The sequence below is a fragment of the Tachypleus tridentatus genome, chromosome 13 (assembly GCF_004210375.1).
Source record: "Tachypleus tridentatus isolate NWPU-2018 chromosome 13, ASM421037v1, whole genome shotgun sequence".
Taxonomy (NCBI): Eukaryota; Metazoa; Arthropoda; class Merostomata; order Xiphosura; family Limulidae; genus Tachypleus; species Tachypleus tridentatus.
The window spans coordinates 242,520,848-242,544,955 of NC_134837.1; the positions used below are offsets into that span (position 1 = coordinate 242,520,848).

Sequence of the window (24,108 nt, forward strand, 5' to 3'; positions counted from 1 at the left end):
ACTTTTCTTGCAATGCTTAACATTAGACAAAATACACTGCAGTAGGTACATAAGAGATTTGATGATACTTAATAAGATTGTTCTGTTTGTTATTAAATGTAAAGCTACATGGTGGGCTATCTGTGCGAAGTTATTCTGATAATTCACTGAGCATATATAATAATTTACTATGTTAAAACTATCTAAAATTATCACAGTAGTTGATGTATGACACCAAACAAGGAAGTCAATTCATGAAAAAACAGAAAAATGTTGTGGCCAGGTAAAACTCTCACACAGTAAAGTTATTATTTCTTAAATACTTAATAACATTTCTAGAAAACAAAAATGTTGCTGATAAATGGTGTAGTTTTGATGAACATCATGTTAAAGGTCTCTCTCTTGCATTTTCTTCTAAAACTGTAAATAAGCCAGAACACTGAGAAATTCATTCTTTTGAAAACCACTTCTTTCTTAGCACTGGTACAAAATCTGAATAAATGTGAATCATTCAGGTCAATAACAATAACCAACTTAGATAAATACATTCTCACTCCTACTATAAGAAAGATCTATTTAAGTGCCAAGCTGCACAATACACTACCTGCACCATTTCATTAACAGGAATCAATCCCCAATTTTCATTGTTATAAGCACTCAGGCTTACTAGTGAGCCACTAATGCTAGGTACTATGGAAAATAAGATGAAACATTTTACTTAACAATTATCATAGAAAACGAAGGTTCATAAATATATGCTAAAATTTGATTGTAGCATAAATTAGTATATGTAACTGCTGAATCACTCTTCTGAATATCTCACAAATGATTAAGTTCTGTTTTATGGGTGTGTAAAATGTAGAATGGTTTTTATTTTAAAAACACAAAGCATCTATTTAGTGTCATACTTCAAACACAACTTTAAATGTTAATTTTCTTTTAGACAATTTGTTTTTGTAGTGTTATTTGTCAATAGAGCAATAAAGATAATACAAGGTTTGATCCTTTACTTCAAGTCCTTATTTGCAGTTAATTAACTGTGTATTTTATGTATATACACAAAACACACACACACACACACAGTTGTGACAGTTTAAAAGTAATTTTACTGTTTTCATATTACCAATTCATATTACCAATTCATATTACCAAGTTCTTACAAATGTCTATCAATGCCCTTATATACAAACTAAATAATAGAAATATGCAATTAAGTTTTCTACACTAACGGTACATTTTATGTAATATAACTATTATTTTTTACAAGCTGAAATATTTCAACCAGTGGCTAGTTACACAATATAGATGTGAATATTTTACATAGGTATTAGAGTTGTCTATATTTTTTAGTAAAATTTCAGGTTAAAGATTCTAAAGCTTTTATCCCCTTATTCAGTTCCAAAGTACAAAAAAAACAAAAAAATATATGTCAAAATTCATATATTTTAAACCACATATATAGGTTAATCAGACGTCTGAGCCTGCAATTTATTAAATGTGACAGCAAAAGTAATAACTTTTATGGTGTAGGATAAATGCAATAAGGTACAAGTTTCTTTTAAAGTACTTATAAAATTTTGACCAAAAAAGGTTTAGTACTTTTTTACCTAAAGTAAAAATATACCTTATAATGTATTGTAGCGCCATCTAGCGGGTTGTGAAGACGTTTAAATTGTTCTTGACACTTACAGTTACTAGTTCTTATTAGGTAATATGGTATTACATCTGATTTAATCCATAATTGTAGTCACTTCTTTCTGAATATTCAATAAGGGTGTTGTAAATATAATAAATGTATAAACTAAAAATAACAAAATTCCAACTCAATGCAAGACTTTGTGCTCTTTGTGATGAATCTTTAATTGCCACGTCCTCAAGCTCACCGATATTCAGCTGCATGCACCTTGGAGGTTAATTCAAAAGGGAGATTTTGAAATAGCACAATTCATCTTCCTATACTTAACAAAACATTGCAGGAAGTTAAGATCATTGAAAAATGTAGAAATAGCATCAAGAGCAATGAAATATACTGTAAGACCAACTAGAACATCAAAAATGAACAGTAATGGAATCCTCTTTTCTCACAAACAGTGAGCTAGATCTGTCCAATTAACATCCAAATTTTGCCTAGCAATCCAATGTGCACATTGCAGTGCTCCAGGTGCTATAAACTGCAACTTATGAAAAGAGAGGACATGAGGAAAGATTATGGCTAGCTCAAATATTTCTTGATAATCATTTCCAACTTGTCTGTGTGTGTTTTCTTATAGCAAAGCCACATTGGACTATCTGCTGAGTCCACTGAGGGGAATCAAACCCCTGATTTCAGCGTTGTAAATCTCTAGGCTTATTGCTGTACCAGCAGGGGATCCAAGTTGTCCGACTTGAAACTGTTTGTAGAAATTCGAAAAACTACTATTCCGTCATGCAGAATATTCCCGAAATAAAATGTGACAGCGCGGATTATTTATAAATTGAATGCTCTTGAATATTCTGAGTAATGTGGAATATTCTAGTATATTCCACATAAATATGCTAAAATATTTCACAATGATCTAGAGCTTACAGAATTATTTAGAATTTTCTCCATCGTTCTAAAATATTTAGTATATGCAAATCTAATGCATACTACAAGTTCAAATTTCAATTACCTTTCAATAAAGTGAAGGGATAAGAGTGTTGGTAAATTAAAATTTCAAAAATATGGCTCTCTAAAAGGTATCTACAGAAATACATCAGTTATGTAGGATCTAAATTATTACCAATTTTTGTAATAATAAGCTCATAAGAAAAAACACACATACAGGGCCAGATACTCAGTCCTTAGCTTAATAAGTAACAAAGTGCATATGAGCCAACTCTTAACTGATTTGATATGATTGCAAGTTAGATCAGCTTTCAAAATTCTTTATAATGCTAAAACATTGAGTCAAATATCAAAAGTCATTGTAAATTATCCAATAAACCTTTATGTACTGAAATTTCTGATTAGTTTGAGATATTTTGAAACCAATTACATTGTTGTCTTACAATATTTCTTGTTTAACTATTTATTGCATTGTGTAAAGTGGAATATCATTAATATGTACACTACTAAATAAAATATTTCATTCATTTTGAGTGCCAACAAAACAGAACAACCAACCAGACCTTAATATTTTTTGGTGCAAATTGTTTTACATTTCATAACTTAAAATAAGTTTCAAAATTCTTTTATGAAATTAAAATGTTGATTAAATAAACTATTTTTTTTGAAGCTGAGATCATTTTACATATAGAATGGGTTTGTTTTTTAACTCCAATATCCTCTATAATACATAAAACTAAAAACGATGAGGAGGAAAACACAAGGGACAAAAGTACAATAAAATTTATAAATAAAATTAATGGTAATTATTATGTTATTTATCGTTTATATAGGCATTCTCTATTTCCACTAATAAATTTTACAGAAACTGTAGGATAAAAGAGACAAGTTTAAACAATGACTGACTTGACTCTTAATGATGGCAACATGAAACTGGCAGCCCATATGGAATAAAATATCAAAACACATTTTTCAGTAAAATTCTCTTCTGAAAGGCTGTTGTAATTACATTCTTCAAATGAAAAAGAAATGATGAATTTGGTCAAAGACAAAAAATGAAGTATCCAACATATTATTGTTATAAACAATTTAATACTGCAACAAAGCTTTCCCACAAACAGATATATATATTTTTTTAAAAAATCAACCACCAACAAGCAAATCATTAAGTGTACACATACATGAAGGACAAAGTCTTAACTTGTTACAACAAACACAGTGTAAAGCAACAAGTCTTTTATTGCTGCAACATAAAGTTGTCCACACGCCATGGTAATAAACATGTGTGGTAACTATTACTTTTACTTTACTCATACACTGTTTCTCATTACATTCATATTTTAAGCCCTTCTGAACAAGACCTTTTTCAACCATACACATGATCTTGAAGGTGTGAGAACACCATCAATCTATCTAGCCCTATATTTTAGAAAATTTTGAATCTAAAATTGTTTATTATGTCATAGTATATGCAATACTGCTGTGCATATACTTTTTCATGTATGCAGAACTTTACTTATGTATGGATCTAAAAACACTTCATGATTAAACTAATTACATTTTAGTGAAAGTTAACAAGATAGCTAAGACAATAGATTCTGTTAAAATTACATTATTATAAAGAAATAATACAGCAATGCATATCTGTATGCATTAGAAAAAGAGATCTATTAAAGGTAAGTTTTTAACCCTTAAACAGTGGGAATGTTGTAGGTAGCAGCATCAATTGATGATGGGTGCCATTTAAGGGTTAAGTCAATAATTACTATGGGTATCCAACAATGTTTATTTTATAGGCTTGGAACTGTTGAAGTTAAGGAACTTTAATTCCAAGAATAAACACAAATCACATTAAAGATAAATGCCTTGAAACTCCAAATATATAAAAGACAACTCTCTTCATACATATGTTACAAGTTAGAAAGTACAGCTAAAATAAGTATAAAGGTTATCTAAGAATTATCTATCTAATAAGATACCATTCTCAGGTGTTGTTTTAAAAATACGAGTTAATGCAAAAAATACAATGTATGTCCCAGCCTTTGCTTATGCCACAAACTAAATGAAGCCAATATATAATATTCACATGCAGAGAATGGAACATATGTAAGATTTGTGAAGGAGTTGCAACAAAGCAGGGGGCCTAAAATGGACTCATGGACTATTAAAAATAAGACAGCACTTGACTGAACTATGCTTACAATGTTTGATAACTGAAAAAAGAATATGATTTGTTTATTTCAAACAAATAAACACTTCCTTAATGTCTAAAAGGTTTCTCCTGCAACTAAAACATACAATATAAGTGGAAAAACACAGTTTCTTATCACTTATAGAACAAATAATAACTGGAATTGAAATTTTCAGCTTGAATGTTACCTTATGTAATACACTGGTTATACAGCAATGTCAGACTCACAGGGTTCAAGTACAGATTTCTTCCTCTACTGGCTAGAGGCTCAGCAGTAAACCACAGGGTTTATTACGCTAAAATGCCCATAGTGAGTGAAACAGAAATAAAACATTATGCAGCTAAGTGTCTAGCAACAAACAAACAGGTACAGCTGCCTCTAATTTTAAACTTCTCAATCTGAAGGAAAGAAGGTAGCCTAAACACCTACCTCCATAATTTTTCTCATCTGAAGTTTTGAACCAAATAATGTGTTTAATTATTTACTTTACAATGTATCCACACATAAAAGTACAAAGCATGTTCAATAGCATCATGGCTTGAACTTTAGTCCATTCAATTTGCAGCCTAACACACAAATCTCTTAGATACAATAAATAACAAAAAGGAGTTTATAGCCAGTGTCCAAGGTACTTATAAACATTTTTTATTACACCTTCAGTAATGCCTTACAGGTGCACAGTCTACCAAACTTCTACCTTTTACCATCTGCCCTACACCGTTATGATGTAATATTAAGTATCGTAAATAGTGATTTGCAATGCATTACGCATACCAGAGGGGGCAACTAGGACTGGCTACTTTGAGGTTAGATGATTTCAGTCAATGCATTTTTCTGGCCCTTACTCCAATGGTAATTTCCATGGAGCAGATACAATTTAATTGTTCACTGTGACTTATACACTGTAGATATGTATTTATACAAAGTGTGTGTATACATATCTATGGAATATGCAGAGGAGGATGAAGAGATGCAACCTGTATGTGGACAAATAAGTATGAATTAAATTTTATCTGACTAACGTTCATATATAGGATACTAAGCCTAGACACTAGAAATATAAAAGAATAAATATAATCTACTGTCTACTTTACAGTACAACATAAAATTACACAAACAAGCAGGTCATGTTTTTTTTTTTTTTTAATTTCGCGCAAAGCTACACGAGAGCTATCTGCGCTAGCCGTCTCTAATTTAGTAGTGTAAGACTAGGGGAAGGCAGCTAGCCATCACCACCCACCACCAACTCGTGGGCCACTCTTTTACCAACAAATAATGGGATTGACTGTCACATTATAACGCCCCTATGGCTGAAAGGGCGAAAATATTTGATGCGACGGGGATTCGAACCCGCGACCTTCACATTACGAGTCGAACGCCTTAACCCACCTTGCCATGCCGGGCCATGTCATGGTATTTAAATTCCAAGAACTATATAAGCACAACACCCCTTCTGCTTCATGATTCAATACAAATTCATAATTATAAACATTTAACTGGAATTACTTTGGAAGTACAGATTACTATCTAAAGAAACCATATATTTACAAAAACAGCCAGGTCATGAAAATTAATGTCAACAACTTGCTTTATCGCTCAAAACAAACTTACAATAACAAGATACTTATAACTGCATTATTATAGAAGCACAAATCACTGTTTACTTGAAGCATATAACAAACATGAAACTCAAATTGCCAACTACACGAACTTCTATAAAACCTTTTCTGTTTCATATTAAAAAAAACAGAAGCCAACTCGCTACAGTTGTTTATTTGATAATATTGGCATAAACTTGCACAATACAATCAAGTCATTAGATATAAACAGCTTCAAGAAACACAATAACTTATTTGAATCCAAGTACAAGAGTACTTAAAATACGTCATAAGCTTTAATATTTGTTAAAGTGTATTATGGTCGATCTGATATTTACATCAATCTGTGTACCGTAGATCGTAAACATACACGCTAAAAGAAGTTCACAGTATTGTCCAAATCATCAATCTTGGGATGACGACAGCGAATCTTTTTTGGTTAAGTAGATCACGTGAAGAAGTACTTGATAAAACCACCAGCCTTTTATTTCAGATCACAGACAATATATATATATATATATATATTCATCTAGCCAATAACATACCATGCCATATATGTGTGTGTGTAAGATTGCACACTGAACGATCGATAGACACACTGCACCTACCAGCCAGAGATAAAAACTACGCTGAAAACTGATCGGAAGGAAAGACATACCAGTACATATCTTTCCAGTTTCAACACAAATATTTGGAAAACACATTAAATATATATATATATATATATATAAACGTCTAAGAAGGAAAATAACAACGAAGTCTAATTTGTAAAATCCTGTATGTTTAAATCTGCGTGGAAAATGGCATTTATTACTTTAATTCATTACTTTTGAAAAGGAACAGGATTAACAGCTATATACAAGTTGTATGCTTACGTATTAACACAGTAAAATACACTTTAGAGAGATACGAGTGGTTTTTACATAACTTTGCCAAAAGTACAGTCAAGTAGACATCAGCTAATTCCATCAAAAGTGGGAGAGAGAAGTTGCTCGGAAACGATGCGTAAATATCTTATTATTAGTGATAAGAAAACATGTAGTGCAATTGTTTTAAGTGTACCACTAAACAACGTTCAGAATACCCTATACTATGAAAATGAATTAACAAAAACGATAAATGTCACTTCACGACTGGAAAAAAGAACGAGTGCTTTAAGAAAGTCTACAAAGCAATTCAAAAGCTCAAGTGCTTTTAAAGAACAGCCTCTTCTGTTTGAGTAAAGAAAAAAAATCGACACATTTGCTTTTTTAATAGTATTTTATGATGGAATTATACTGCAGTTAATGGTGTAACTATCATAATCCGTTAAGGAAAAGTGGATATTTTAAATTAATTACGCCATTATGACGTACGTAAGCATCAAGAAACCCAACACCCAGAGCTGAATAGATCCAAGTGGTCGGAGATCACAACGAATCTAACGTAAGGATAACACACAATTAAAACACAAAGGAAAAGCTATATGAATTGCAATGAAATGCCAGTGAGTTAATCTGGGAAGATTTAACAGAATCATGAAATACGTGATACTTAAGAAAAAAACAAAACAAACAGTCGAATTCAACAAAAAATGCACATAAAAATAAGACGTCCATATATAAACGATTTTGAAACAATTATTTAACAAAAATAATTTTATGCTGTTCCAGATATAAATTTGTGCGAAATTTTATGATTCTGTAACCGACAAGCATCTGATTAGTTCATGATCGTCTCTCAATCAAATCAAACCTTAACTCGTCAAAAAATATATATAAAAATATGGATATACTTTGTACGTCATAAAATCCCTCTGATCTACTATTCTGAAGTCCCAGTACGAACATTTATCAATTTAAATGTATACACTTACATTGCTTATATACCTATTTCAATTTTCATGAGAATTTATTTGTTTGTTTGTTTGTCTCCCTTTGTGAATATAATACACTATATGGAGGTCAGGTCAGAAAAACCCTATTTTGGAACTGTGGATTATAGGGACAGTAATCAGTTAACAGCATCCGCCATCTGAGGCAACTATTCTTTTAAGCGAATAGTGGGATTGACTCTCACTTTTCTAAAACACCAATATGACTGAAAATGTGAAGTGCGTTTGGTGGGATGATGGCTAAAACGCGATAGTTTTGGATTTTTAATCCCAAACACTAATCGCTACGTTGGTTACATTCAAGTCATGGAAATTCGTAGATTCAGTTATTTAAAAAATGGCTTCCTGTTAATTCAACCTTATGATTCTACACCATCCTGGAAGGCTCAATAAAAACAGCCTTCTCAAAGATGTGCTTCTTGATAAACAAATATTAATGCTGTCTCACAGAGATACAGGGAGGGCAGGTGGAGATATAAGGTACTCTTTTATTCAACTCAATATATCCAACATTGCCAAATTGGAAATGAATTGCGTGTGGTACAGGATACTATGCCAAAATTATTATTCTTTCCCATTTCTACATGGTGAGTGACACAATTAGATTTGTGTAATTTAAACTTCAACAGCAAGATAACTTAGAAGCAAGTAATTTATCAAAGAATTGCTTGAAAATTTGTGTTGCAGATTGCACTATGTAACACAAATTTTGTTCTCGGATAGTATGTGTTATTTCTTAATTGCTTATGTTGTAAAAGAAAAGAAAATGGCCATTATTCTCTTCAAACTTTGCTTTTGTAACCTGGATAATGAAATTTAGAAATTAACCTATTTTGTATGTATAAACGCGAAAATTTGCACATTTTCATTTACATAAGGTCTGAATAAAACAACATATGAATCAAGATTTACATGTATTTATACTAAAGTTATACAAAAAACGTTTAGAAGTAAGTAGTTTTTCGAGATTTGCGACTTTAATATAAATCACTTTTACGTATCAGCCTCTGAATATAGTCTCTCATCATGTTTTCGTTATACGCTCCTTCGTAGCGGCATTCAGAATCCAGTATATTTTAATGGAAGTGCTCGCCTTGCTCCTCTAAGTATGCTCCCATCTTCTCCTTCAATTTATCAAGATGACCGTCAAGGATATGGACTTTCAGGGACATCCTGCAGCTCATTTTGTCGTAGTTCTTCACCAGAGCCTCAACCAGTTTCACATAATTTTCGACCCTGAGATTGCCCAAGAAGCCCCGAACCACTGCGACAAAGCTGCCCCAAGCTCTTTTACCCTTCCTACTCAGCTTCTTGAGGAGTTCTGTGGCCTCCAGAATATTCTTTATTTGTGGTCCGACAAAGACACCAGCTTTGACCTTTGCCTCAGACAGCTTAGGGAAGAAGTCTAGAAAGTACTTGAAGGCTGCAGACAACTTATCAAGAGCTGTGACAAATTGTTTCATAAGATCCAATTTCATGTGCAATGGTAGGAACAACACCTTCTGGAGGTCCACCAGTGGCTCACACTTGATGCCCCTCCACAGAGAATTCGGTCCGTTGTGGTTAGTGCTTCCTGTTGTAGTGCGCTGCAGTATCCCTGCTGTCCCAAAGGCAAAGATAACAGAGAAATTTGGTAAAGCCTCCTTCTAGACCCATCAGGAATGCCACCATTTTGAAGTCTCCGATAACCTCCCCAGCCATACTCATCATATTTCAAGGCTTCTAGCAAGGTCTTGACGCTGTTGTATTCCTCTTTGAGGTGCACCGAATGAGCCAGGGGAAGAAATGGATTCTTATTTCCGTTATGGAGCAGCACAGCTTTGATGCTTCTGGATGTGTCTGAAAAATGCTTGCAGCTTCTTGATGCCATCTCTGATAAAATCAGATAGGTCTATGTGTTCACTTAGGCAGCTAGAACTAAACTGAAGTGGTAAGCCTCTGTATATATATATTACTATGGAAATTTCTAGAAGATTCTAAAAGGTTCTTGAAAATTCTCTACCAGCTACTCAGCACTAAATCTACCTGGAATGTTCTGGAAAATGGGTAAATTTGAAATTTTCATTACCCAGGTCACAAAAGCAAAGTTTGAAGATAAAAATACGTCTTTTTCATTTACTTTAGGCATAAGCAATTGGAAAATAACATTTTCTGCCCAGGAACAAGAAAAAGTAAAAAGTTTGTTACATAGTGTTATTAAACAGAAACTATTTCTGGGTGCAGTCCAAACCTCAAATTATGCGGTTAATAATATCATTAAAAATACAATGCATCCTTGTGGCACAGCGGTATGTATGCAGACTTACAACGCTATAAAGCGGGTTTCGATACCTGTGGTAGGCAGATTACAGATAGTCCACTATGCAACTTTGAACTTAACTACAAACAAAAATATAAAATTTACCAGATGAATAGATATGGAAGGAAACGTATATCGTAACACACACACACACATATATATATATATATATATATATCATTTAATACCATTATTGCTGAATCTGTCCAATCCGTGTGATGTGGCAAAATCAATGGATAAAAGATGTTTGAACATTTCTGTTTATCAAAAATGACAAACCTAAATACACGATAAAAAGTGAGACTATCACGGCAGCAATAATAAATGTAAATGTGTCCTCTACACGTGTTCACTTCGTGTTTTTATTTGACATACAGCTTAAGATTCTCACTTTACAACATTATCTGTGTAAATATTCCAAGCTGTACCTATACCTTAAGTAAACGTTATTTCTGATGTGTGTCTTTTACCTCATGTACTGAGAGGGAATTTGTTTCTCTTTAAATCCGTGCTCATATTTCATTTTTCTTGTGCGAAGTTTTTAATTACCCTAAACATTTTTATATCATACAACTACATGCAAGAAGAACGAACTTATTTGTACTAATCCACGAATAATAAAAAGAAAAAGACATCAAATAAGTTCCAAATGAGCAACTTGAAATATGACAATTTTGGAGTGAAAAGGTGCCGAAAGTTTATCGAAGTTACATTGTTTCAATCGCTGGTTACATTGGTAATAATGCAAAGAATTTATTCCTACGAGAAAAAAAAAAAGGCACGTAAAACAGAAAACACAGAGCAGGAAAAGTTAGAAGCAAGAACCAAATAATCGCAGGTTTAAATAATTCTTTGTATTATTTAACAATCGCTAAGAGAACATTATTGTGAATATAAAAATCACTTTGTGTCAGTACACGGTTAACTTACTTCCAACAGCCCTTTAATTACAAAAATTAAAACAACACTTTATTAGGTAATAACTAAAGATATCTTACAAAAGTCACTTTATCACTGATGTTCCAGCTCAAAAGCAATTAGAAGTTAATACAAAACGGTTTTCTATGAATAAACGTTCGTAGTGTAAACTTTCCATTAATGATGTACTTGAAGTGTGTAATAATTAGAAGCTGTAGAACAATAATAACATTTACAATAGTGTCCGGTATTTAACTGTTGGACATTTTAAATTTCTTAATAAGAATTAAAACAAATCCCGAACCCCAGTGACAACGGCACAAAAAATACGTTATCAAAATAGTTGTACATAAACAAAAAATCATTTTTCTAGTTTCAGCAACGCCATATTAAAGTTTTGTTTCAAGTGTAACTTGCATTCATGTTGATGTACTTTAATGATGTTACGTACAAATCAGGAGTCAATTTTTCACAATTCTATCAGATTTTAATATCTTTTAAAATATTCGCATAATTAATAACGTTTTAATATCATCTTCGTCTGGTGAGTGTCAATATCTATGTACACTGTGGGAATTCGGTTTGCAGAACGAGTTGGATGGGCCATATAACAAGATCAAAAGGAACCCATGTTATTCTGAGTTGAAAGTGCGCACATACATTTGTATGACAAGTAAAGCGTGCTCAGTTATTTCTTTGCATGAACAAAAGTTCAGAACTAAAACAGAATGCAGTTAATTCCTTTAAATGTGTACAATAAAATTTCAGAAACACGACAGAGTTTCTAATCGAGGACTAGAAAAAAAACCAACAAAAACAGCAGGCAGTATGATGTAAAGAACCATCCACTATAAGTTGGTAGACTCAATATATCTAATGCAGAAGACAATCATGTACTGGTAGGCGCAGTTGATTACCCTAACCTCGCAAAAATTTCCTGGTATCTAACATATATCTTCAAGTGACGTCAAAACTTCTTAAGCTAAGAACTAGATTGCGTGACTATGGCGACCCTTGAGGATGCCATAGTAACTAACAGTGTAAAAATATAAAACCATGTCACAAGAATAGAGGAAATGTCCGAAAAAACAAACAGAATACGTGTAAATTAGCACATTTTTATTCGTTATGACTAATACATATATCAGAAACATTCTCCCAACTCACAGACAGTTGTACTCGGTGAAAAGAAAAAAACCCGATATGTTCACAAAAATTGGTAATAAAACAGACGATGAATTAATGATCGTCTGCTTTCTCTCACAATCGATTTGAATTTCCAGCGTAGAAAAAGCATGATATCAGAAGTATATTTTACATAAAGATAGCGTAGATGTTAAGAACTGTATATACTTTCCAAAATAATCACTGTTCAACTTGTACACGTTTTTAAACTTGTAAAGGTAATTTTTACAACCAAACAGACAGAATAACGGCAGTTTCTTTGAAGATGTCTAAAATTCCTATCGGTAGAAAGCACAACATAAAAACATCTGAATCTTACCATAAAACACAAGTATGTTCTTCAATTTTATTGTGAAACACAATTCTCTGAAAATCTTAGCTTCTATATATGCAAGATGATTAATTATTGTTAATTCAAAGAAGGGGAACAGGGATCTTAAAAATTACTGAAACGAGACAGGTAGCTTAAAGAGAAAAAGCAATTACAAGAAAAGTAAATAAATAAATTTAAGGATTAAGACAGTGTTAATATAAATTCGGCAAGATACAAATCCCTATTTTGACTCAAGTATAAAAGTTGGAATATTTACGAACGATTTCGGTGACATTAATGATAAAAAAAAAAGTGATCCTGCAAGCAATGTCTTGTCTGAATGGGCAGGAATCCTATAAAACATAAATCATACTAGACATCAATACAGTTGCAATAATAACTTAATTATCGCTACGAAAAATACGTCATGCCTGTCTCATACACATTAAATCACATCCATGACCGGTACGCAGCTATATATGTATGCATGTGGTACATGTTGAGGCTCCATATTACTACAGACTACATTAAAACGATTGAATTTTAACAGTTATACAGCTGCTATTATTTGCTAAGTCGTGAAATAAATTTACAATGCACAATGTTGCGTTTAGTAATACTGCCCAGATTTTATTACAATACTCACAGTCACTTTTGCTGTAAGCAGGCAAAATACTACTAAATAATAAATAACAAATGGGATATCCCTATTATGAACCACTACCGTGGGTCGTAATCAGAGAGCATGTATGAATTCTGTATAGGGCGCTTTCTATGAATATTCGTAGTTCAAAATAGCTGAAACATACAAATTAGACATCATCCTCAGCTCTCATTTGTCCAGCACGGTTTCACTTGATATAAATTTATCAAAACTGGAATCAATATGATTGATTGTACATTTTATGAATGAAAGTCGCATTATAAAGTTACAAATTAGAAACTTGCAGTTCTGGAGAGAACACAATTGTCTTGCATCATATACTACATCTGAAAGACAATAATCAGGCGTTATGCGGGGTGGTGGTGGAAAATTCTGCATATTGGGTATGGTCTTTATGTGTAAAGTCTGCACATCTAAATGTCCATAGATGTCACAGAATCTTAGGCGTAAGTAAGGCAATCAGCTTTGTTACCAGGATAATAGTTTCTGTTAAAAGCACAAACAATCCTGTGCTTGGCTTCACAAAGATTACCAGAGTTTTAAAGCAGTCAAATAAATTAATATGAATTTTTTCCACGTTGTTGTCATTTGGTTTAAATTTGCAATAAACCAATAATGAGTGACCGAAATAAGAAAATTTCAACATTTACAATGCTTTCAAAACCGTTTTGTTCGTCTATATTATTAGATAGTTACATGTAGAAATATTATTATATGAACACTTAAATAATACAGTTTATAGGAGCACCAATCTAGGAATTTTATTAATCATTTCTTAAATTATTTTGAAGACCAGTATGTGAAATTCTTTTCGTTCAAGAAAAGATTACCATCCTACGTGAATTACATAAGGTCTGATATATTAGATATTTTCCACTATATTTAATGAAACCAGTACAAGTAACATACTTAATGTACTTTAACATGATACAAAATACCATACAACAATAACGGACTCTTTGGTCCTTTGAAGCTTTCCTCGAGAAAAGTAAAAACTTAAACCTACACTTTCATTTTCAGGAAAAAAAATATCTTATTAAACCCGTCTAATATGCTGGCCTCCTCTACTGTCGATGCCAACTCATTCCACAAGCCAATCAATCAATCTATTAGAAAAATAAAACTATAAGTTAATATTCTTTCTTAAACTGTTTGTTTGTTTGTTTTGAAATTTCGCTCACGGCTACACGAGTCCTATCTGCGCTGGCCGTTCCTAATTTAGCAGAGCAAGACTAGAGGGAAGGCAGCTACTCATCACCACTCACCGCCAACTCTTGGGCTACTCTTTTACCAACGAATAGTGGGATTAACCGTCACATTATTACGTCCCCATATTTAAAAGGGCGAGCATGTTTGGAGTGACGGGAATTCCAACTAACGATCCTCAGATTACCAATCAAACACTGTCACCACCTAGCCATGCTACGCCCTTTCTTAACTAACAAACTAAAATTATAAACAGTATTTCAACTGAAAGCTAACTATATATGCAAAAAATGGCTGGTATGGGTAAAGAAAGCACTATGTAGAGAAGCGAATCGTCAGAGGAGGCCAGCATTTTAGACGGACTTGATAAGAGATGACCGAAGAAGGTCGAAACGTTGTTCGTTCCTCTACATAATGCTTTCTCTACCCATACCAGCCGTTTATCGCATATATAATTTTCTCTCAGAAGAGTGAGTTTTCTCGTCATCACGGATGAAGCCTAACTTATAATTTATATAGTGATAATTATTTATTTTTAGTTTCAGTCATATACATACGTGTCACAAATATTGACTTCGTTTTTAAATATCGCGTTTATAAATCACAGAAACAAGTGAAACATAAACTTGAAATGTGTTCAGCAACGGATGACAAAATCATAATCAACAATAAAGGGAATCCTGAATAACCACGGCAGTTGAAATTCTTTTAGGCAAGATAAAAGTAAACTAATTTATGAAAATTTTCCCCCTTTTATTAGCTATATTTTTGTGCGCCAGCAATACCAAACGTGGAGCTCGCGTATATGAAATTCGATTTTATTACTCGTGTATCTTTAACAGCGTACTCTCAAACTGAAATTCTTTTAGGCACGATCAAAGCAAACCAAAATATGAGACCTTGGGCGTGGCCAAATGTATCAATCAAAGGGGTTTGATCTCCTGTGTCCAAAACTGCAATTAATCTCAAATGGGTCAAGAGATGACGGAGTTATGGTCTAAAAGTTTATACTTGAAAACAGCAAAAACCTCGGAGCCGTCTTCTGGGCTGCTCATTCATGGCTAAAGAAATACCTAAGGAAATACTGTATTTGTAAACTTTTCTGTGTTTTACGCAGATTCACAACTGATACCCACCTCAGTCATATATTATGTATAACACCGCTTACGTTTACTTCCATTTCTCGAAATCCTAATCACAAATTCTCCAGAGACCCGAAAAATATATGTAGTTCAAGTTTGTACTTATTACAGACTGGTACGTAAATAAGTTCCCATAATGCAGAAACAGTTTATGTAGAAATAGGTCATTCTTTCTCAACATGTAGAGGTTGATTACAGAATGAAAATTACAGCTTCTTGTATCATTACAATATTGTCATCTTACATGAACACACACAACTTAGTATGCATAATACAATGTATTAGACTGGCATGAAACATTTAGTCTACAGTTTTAACAACAGTTAAATATAAGCAGTTCAACATTTCATCATTACTTTCTTTTACCCAAGGTTCATCGAAACTGGTATGTTTTCCGTATAAACAAGTTTATCATTCCTACGTTTTCCTTTTTTCCTGAAAAAGGTGCTTGAATATATATACACAGATTTACTGTGGTGCATAATGGTAGTCATTATCTTTGACACGAAACAGTCACGTGTTTTGACATATATATCTCACACTAAGACAAAAATAACTTTAAAATGTTGTTTTTTTATCACAATTAGTTTTGTCTTACAATTACTACTCAGTATATTACAAAGTTGGATCCGCAGGAATCCCTTTGGGATTGACTTGAAGAAAGTTTATAAATGTCATCAACAAAACAATGGACCAACAATTACGGAACCAGACGCTGTTCAGTGTAGATGGCTCATTATTAATGCTTATCAAATTGGTTGGATAACAGCATTCAAAAGATATAGTTAAAACGTAATGACGAAAAACTCACTAGAAGTAAAAATGAATTCTCAAGACGGTTGGTATGGGTATTAAAACTTTATTTTAATTAAAGTTTTAATACCCATACCATCCGTCTCGATATTATAGTTAAAACGTTAATTTAAGCAAGCATACGTGAGAAATTAAGTAATATGACGTATAACATCGAAAAATGGTGTCACGAGTGCCAGCTAAAAGATAAAATCTTCGTCGTTAGCAGCCAATAACTGCAGTTATAGAAGAACTTTAATAACACTCTTTCCATTTGCAGACTATTTACGTAAGCAGACTCAGATATTACCAAATAGAATATTATTGAAATGTTTCATACTTCGAAAAGTAATATTTTTGGTTAACACATAGGACAACTATAGCATCGTAGTTACAGTACAGTTATAACATAATGCAACACATCTAAAGTATAGTAATTACTGTTCAGCTATATTATGCAACACAGCTACAATATCGTCATTACTTTCGAGCAATATACCACTGCAAATGAAGTCCTAAAGATTCAGAGTCAATTACCCTGAAACCTGACTTGTCTACCTTTATCAATTAATCCGTAGGCCACGACGACTAGGAAGAGTCATGAAAATATTCTTCGATGTGATGGCAAGATGAGATAAGGCATTCTTTACATGTCAAGGTTCCACTTCAAAAGGTGCGCTACAAAGTTACCTCAAGAATTTTCAACAAATAGTCCAGCAAATACACGTGTGTAAGTGTGAATATATATATAGTTTCTGCTTTAGATATTTTTTATTTAATCAAAGAATGAAACCAATTACATGGAAAGACCGTAGTCTAAAGAACATTTTCGGATGCACAGCCACTTCAAATTTAGCCTTTGTTGTTATGGACACAAAGCAGTCTTAATTTTAGTTGTGACCCATGACCTTTGCAATATAATGTAAAGCCGATGAAAACTGTTTGTATCTTGTGCCTTTGTTACACGCTAGCTAAATAAATTAGTTTTTGTAAATTTATCAAATACGATTTCGATTTCACACATTTGTTTGCTGATGCGTGAAAAATTAAATAAACGATGGGTGTGAATGATAGAGTCAGGCATACCATGGCAAATCGTTACAATGGAAACTATGACGATCTATTACCATGCAAAACCTTTAAAACGCTTGTTATAAAAAATCACTTGAAATCCCACATTTTCGATGATGTTTAATATATTTTAGTAATGTTTTTCAGTGTTATTTTTTGGCAGTGCATTTCACACTATAACAATATTTTACGTCATTTGTAACAAAACCTTTATTTGATTGAAAAAATGTTAGAAGTTGTTTGTTCTGTTGGCGTTTACGTCTCAATGTGTTCTATGACACATACGTCAGCTTTGCACTTACAGTTAAATTAATCACCATTCGATTCCTCGTTTGGCTGCAAAGCAGTAAGTTATCAAGTTCGCGCAAAATAGACTATTATCATTACCTCCTACATTTGGAGTTGGTTAACAACTACAAGCCTGTGAGTATATTTGGTTGTGTTCCAGACAGCAGCATGTTTACATGGCAATATCCGGGTTGGCAGAAGCATACAATATCATTTAGCAGTTCTAGTTTTGCATCTGATAGAGACATGAAGTCTGGCCATTATAGGTTTCTTTCGTGATCCCTCATGTAATCAAAGACTGTTGAGTTCAGATCCTCAAAGACTGCAAAGATGGTTTCAGATGGAAGACAGATCGTAGAACATGAAGTTTGAAACTTTCCTCTGCAGATAGACGTTTCTTCACTGGAATTATTATTATTTTTAACTTGTCACGTTTATTCTGAATTTATTAAAAAACCGGCATGACAAGGTGGTTAAGGCACTCGACTCATAATGCGAGGGTCGCAAGTTCGAATCCCCGTCACACCAAACATGCTCGTCCTTTCAGCCGTGGAGGGGTTATTATGTGACAGTCAATCCCACTATTCGTTGGTAAAAGAGTAGCTCACGAGTTGGCTGTGGGTGGTGATGACTAACTGCTTTCCCTCTACTCTTACACTGCTAAATTAGGGACGGCTAACGCATATAGCCCTTGTCTAGCTTTGGGCGAAACTGAAACCAATTAAGAGTAACAGTTTTTCTTTTCACAGAAACGTAATAAAGGAGGGAGCAGCTTCTACTGCTTATCTTACTAAGGCTCGAAACGAAACTGAGACAAAGACTGGTACTTGGCAGCTTTCTTCATCATGTAATTTTCTTACTGTGATCACAAAAAGCATTTACAATAACGCATTTCAGGATCATGTACACTGATGGAAGAATGATCAGTTTTTATTAACTCGTTTTTCGGAGTAAAGTTGTACTGGCACACATCTTTTTTTTTTTTTATCAAGTCCGTGTGTTTATCTTTTCGACTACCGTGATGATGAAAGGGAACATGAGCGTCTGTGTCTAGGTTTGCCATTATTGTAATGCTATTATGGCTACTGTCAGCACTATGTAATACTACGTACGTGTTTGCTTCTATCTTATTTGTCTTAAGCTCTGAAACTTCCGAATGCAATTTTTTCCCTCACTGCAACAACAGTATCAAATCATATCCATGAGATTATTACTACTGGATAATCTTTGAAAATATATTCAATCTCCTGACTATAATATTTTGCAACAGCGGCTTTGTTCTCATCTCGCAGGAGGAAAGCTTTCCACAGTCATGTCGAAGTTTCAACTCAATCTGGATTCCTGCCCCTAGTTCAGACTATATACAGTAAATTTTCAACAGACTGTTCAGGATTGGCTGTAATGGGAGGTTTAAACGTGTCGTAATAGCTACTATCAGTTGCAATGAAACTGTTGATTTTAATTCACATGAACACATTTAAAAGACACTACACGAACTTCCGCAGGGTCCACGAAAGAGTAATATTTCAAGAGTAAATAAAACCAAAATTAAAGTGTAACAAATATTTTCATTTATTGCTCCCGAATCTCATGTGTTAGGCTATTTTGTAGCCTACAAACTGCATAATTCTTCTTGTTATTCATCGCATGCACACATTTTAACGACGTCACGACAGTACAGATTGCCATGTTAAGTGTTTCTTATATGACGTAATTTCAATTTCTACTGACTGACAACACTACTGTATAATGGCGCTAGTAGTTCAAACAGGTAACCACACCAGGCGGCTGCTGGCCTTGTCTTGAAGAAAGGAAAGTGTTCCTCATGCAAATTGAACGACCAGGTGAAAAGTGTCGTGCTATTATGATTAAAGGAGAATCGTATGTTATATTAAAAAAAATCTACGTTTTTTTATAGTGCGCTTTGTTGATACGCAAAATTTTTGAATGCCTACAATCTTTTGTGAATCTCCAGGAACTAAATATCATTTCGATATACGCAGAAATATGTTATACTTCAAGTCACCAGAGGTCAAAATTTAGGCGCCTGTGAAGTCTTCAGTTACAATAGTGATAATAATGTAGTATTCTCAGGTGCACTGATATACCTTCTATATATTAACCAGAAATAACAGGAGAAACTATTAGGAAGCGTTTCTGAACACTCAATGCAAAACCAAAGTGAAAATAATCTTTACTGGCAAAAACATTTACAGTGGACAGATGTACTGAAGGCAGCGCATTTAGTGGAGACCAGCCAGTTTGAGATTTAGTTTTGGTCTGCCACTGTCTTGATTACCTAGCTGTACTACCACACAGTAAAGCTCTAAGTTTACCCATATAGAAACCTGGTTCCTGAGTTCAGTCTGTGCGACTTCGAAATGTCCCTTCAAACATAGCTGAATATATAATTTTTGCATTAGAAATTATAAAATGTTGCGACTTTAGTCTTATTGTAGAAAAACACACCAATAGTCGTTTTCATTGACACTGACTTAATTAAGCAAATATACTGAATCAAATGTATAAAATAAATTTACTAAAAAAGGGTGAACTCTTATTATTCAGAATAATATTTATATTTTTTGCGAAATGATGTTCAAAATATAACACTTCGTTACTTTTGTCCAAGAACAGTAAATAGGTACACTGGTTAACAAAAACGACTGTGCGGTTGTAAATGTTAGTTACTTCTGGACACGACAAGACAAGATGAAATACGTCACACCACGAGTTTAATAAATTTACTGAAGTATAGAATTAAAAGTGAAAGGCAATACGAAATACTTCTCTGAATTGACATACAATCGTCACAAAATAATTTATAGAACCATAAGACTCAATTATAAACATCATTTTTTTCTTTGGATAATACCCACTCCGAAACACACATTTACACACAGACACACACACCTATTGGTATGTATTAGAAGGAAAACCCTTGTCGATACTTGATATAGCAGCAAATGTAGTGTGGCAGATACAATATATTTTTCTTCGCTTTTACTCAAGTTCTCAGAATAACTAATGTCTATATTGATATAAAGAACACACAGTTTTAGCGTCATTTGACTTTTTTACCTAAAGCTGAACTATCTGTTCTTAAGAACTTCTTTTCTAAAATTGTTCAAGTTTGTAGCGCTCCTAAGATTATTTATATGGGGAAAAACGAGACGAGATGTTATTAAACATAAATTGACTTATTTTTTGCCGTTACGAAATGTATCTTTATTCTTTTTAATTAAGACAAAAGCTGAAACTAGCTCAGACTCCCTATGGTCATCTTTACAACGATCATATGATGTTTAAACCCACTACGAGTGTTCCATCTGATTGAAGACTTTCGGTTCACGTTAATTCTATGACCCCGCCCATTTGAAACAAACAAAAAACATTTTCGAGACAGTAGGAGTCACAATATATGGAAAATATAAAAATCATATAAATACTAAATCTCAGATGGAGGAGGCAAGATAAACTCTCCACTGGGGTTCTACCCCACGTGAACACTCCTTTTATTCAAGTTTCTGTATGACGACTTTACGTTTTTTCATATTCTAATGATTCCGTAAAGAAGTCACATACAGTATCAAGGTAATGTTATTGCACAATGCTAGATAGATCGTGGGCGAGTTGCCCACTTGGACACCAGAAAAATTACTGGTGGGTCGATAATCCACAGAAGAAAAAAAAACGAATTTTATTGAAATACATTCTTGTTCTGGGCTTTGTCGAGTACCAGCTTTCATTCAATGATTTGTTTCACGAATGATAATAAAATGGTTATTAAATTACTCTTAAAATTATTTTTGTGAATCGCACACTTATGGATCATGTAATTTTATGCGTATGCAGGTCTATACTTTACTACGTTGTTCGCTCCTCTGCATAAAAAAATTTTCTTCAACCCAAACCAGCCGTTTTTACATATATATTTAACTATGACGGTATTAAATATAAAGCAGAGAAAATTCTGTATAAAATATTTACGTTTAATACGACAATTGTATGAATGATAGTAGGCATACATATCACTGACTATGCAACGTTACACGTAGCACCAGTGTCAGTTGTTTTTTTTTTAAATAATATCTCCCCATTATGATTGGAGGGGGATCATTTTAAATACCCAATAAGTTGTTATTAAATCACATATAACTGAAACGTTCAATATTTTAGAGTTGTACTCAAGGTGATGCAAGTATATACATGTACTAGTCAATAGGTTTTGTTTGGAAATAAGCACAAAGCTACACAATGGACTATCTGTGCTCTGCCAGCCACGGATATCGAAACCCGGTTTATAGCGGTGTAAGTCCGCAGACATGCCGCTGTGCCACTAGGGGCGTCAGCCAATAGGCAGTAAACTGGCGCAATTACCGTATTTTACACCTTGTAAGATGCTACATCGTGGAAGACGCGCCCTAATTTCAGAAAGACAATTCTAAGAAAAGAATATTTTGACTCAGCAACCATCACCTTGATGGAGCCTTGACTTTTTCAATCTACTGAGTAAATACAGTCAAATACGTCATATTCTTCACAGTATATCGACAATATTAGTTAAATCGAATGTTTTATGCTATTGAAAATACATGTAATTGGCAATTAATGAGAATACGATCTGTATGAGAGGCCATTTGAGTAGAACCTAAGCTGACCTCTTGTCTTAACTCATCACTTTTGTCTTGGAAGACACGTGGTGATTTTTCAAGGTATTTTTAAGGAAAAAAGTGCGTCTTACAAGGCGTAAAATACGGTAACAGCGCGATTCAGCATTCAGTATTACAAAAATAAAGGTCAGTTAAATGTATAATCTAGCATATATCTCCTTAAATTTAGCACACAAAAAACGTTTTCCTCTTGCTATTTTTTACAAGGTTTCCAACTATATGACTTAATGACCATATAAAGTTTTCACGGTGTTTCCGGAGCAGCTGGATTAACCAGATAAGTGTATCAACTGTCATTTTAACAAGGAAATTAAGAACAGCGAACTTTTTCTACCGAACGATCTCCATTAAAATCAATAGCAGAGGCTAGAGATAAACCCTATAGTTAACTTCTGTCCAATGAACACTACCATTATACACAAGATATTAAGGCTATACGATGTCATTTTTTTTCAGCCTGCCGTCGAAACTAAAACACTATATATTTCCTTGCTTGTTTGTTGAGTTCGTGCAAAGCTACACGAGAGTTTTCTGATCTACCCGACCCTAATTGAAAAGTGATAGACCAAAAGAAAGGCAGATAGTAAACACTCACTGCCAACTCTTCAGTTACTTTTTGCCAACGAATAATGTGATTGACCATCGTATTACAATCTTCCTACGGCTGCAAGTGGCCACAATGTTTGATAATTGAAGTTGGACTATGATTAGGAGATTGCGTGTTAAGCGCCCTAACTAATAGCTCATATCAGACCTAAAGCACAACGGTGCCTCCCTCTATCTAACAGAGCTTTATTCAAGAAACTGCTCGCTAATTTTAGCTAAAGCCTTAAATGCTGCAGAATACGCTACATTTCATAAAGTATACAGGTTCGTAGTGTAAAGTACGATTTCTTTTACATAACATAAATTACATAAGTAATTTACACAAAATTACTTTATATTCTGTAAACTTTGTCTAAAGGTACATATTCAGAAATTTCTGCAATGTTTGGTTCGGATATTCACTCATCGCTAAAACAAGAGCCATCTGCACAAGCCTTCCATATTTTGAACTAACAGACTGTGATAAAGGTGGCTATTAAACAGACTAATTTACTCGAATACTGGGATTGTTAACTTCACTCTTACAATGTCCCACGGAACCAAAATGCCAAGTGCGATTTTGCGACATCGGAATATGTACCATTGTTTTCGGGTTTACAATCTGGTACGCTACCTACTGAGCTACGACCGTCTTTCGTTTGTAATGTGAAAGAATATTCAATAGATAAGAATATAAGTAGGGTTAGATAAATTAACATTTAAAAATAGTTCTTTAAAGGGCA

At 33.5% G+C, this 24,108-nt stretch overlaps 1 protein-coding gene across 5 annotated transcripts in view; it reads right to left on the reverse strand.

Moving 5' to 3' along the window:
• Nucleotides 1-24,108, reverse strand: part of LOC143238617 (rho guanine nucleotide exchange factor 11-like) — a 222,027-nt gene that overhangs the window by 40,676 nt on the left and 157,243 nt on the right. The window lies entirely within an intron of this gene.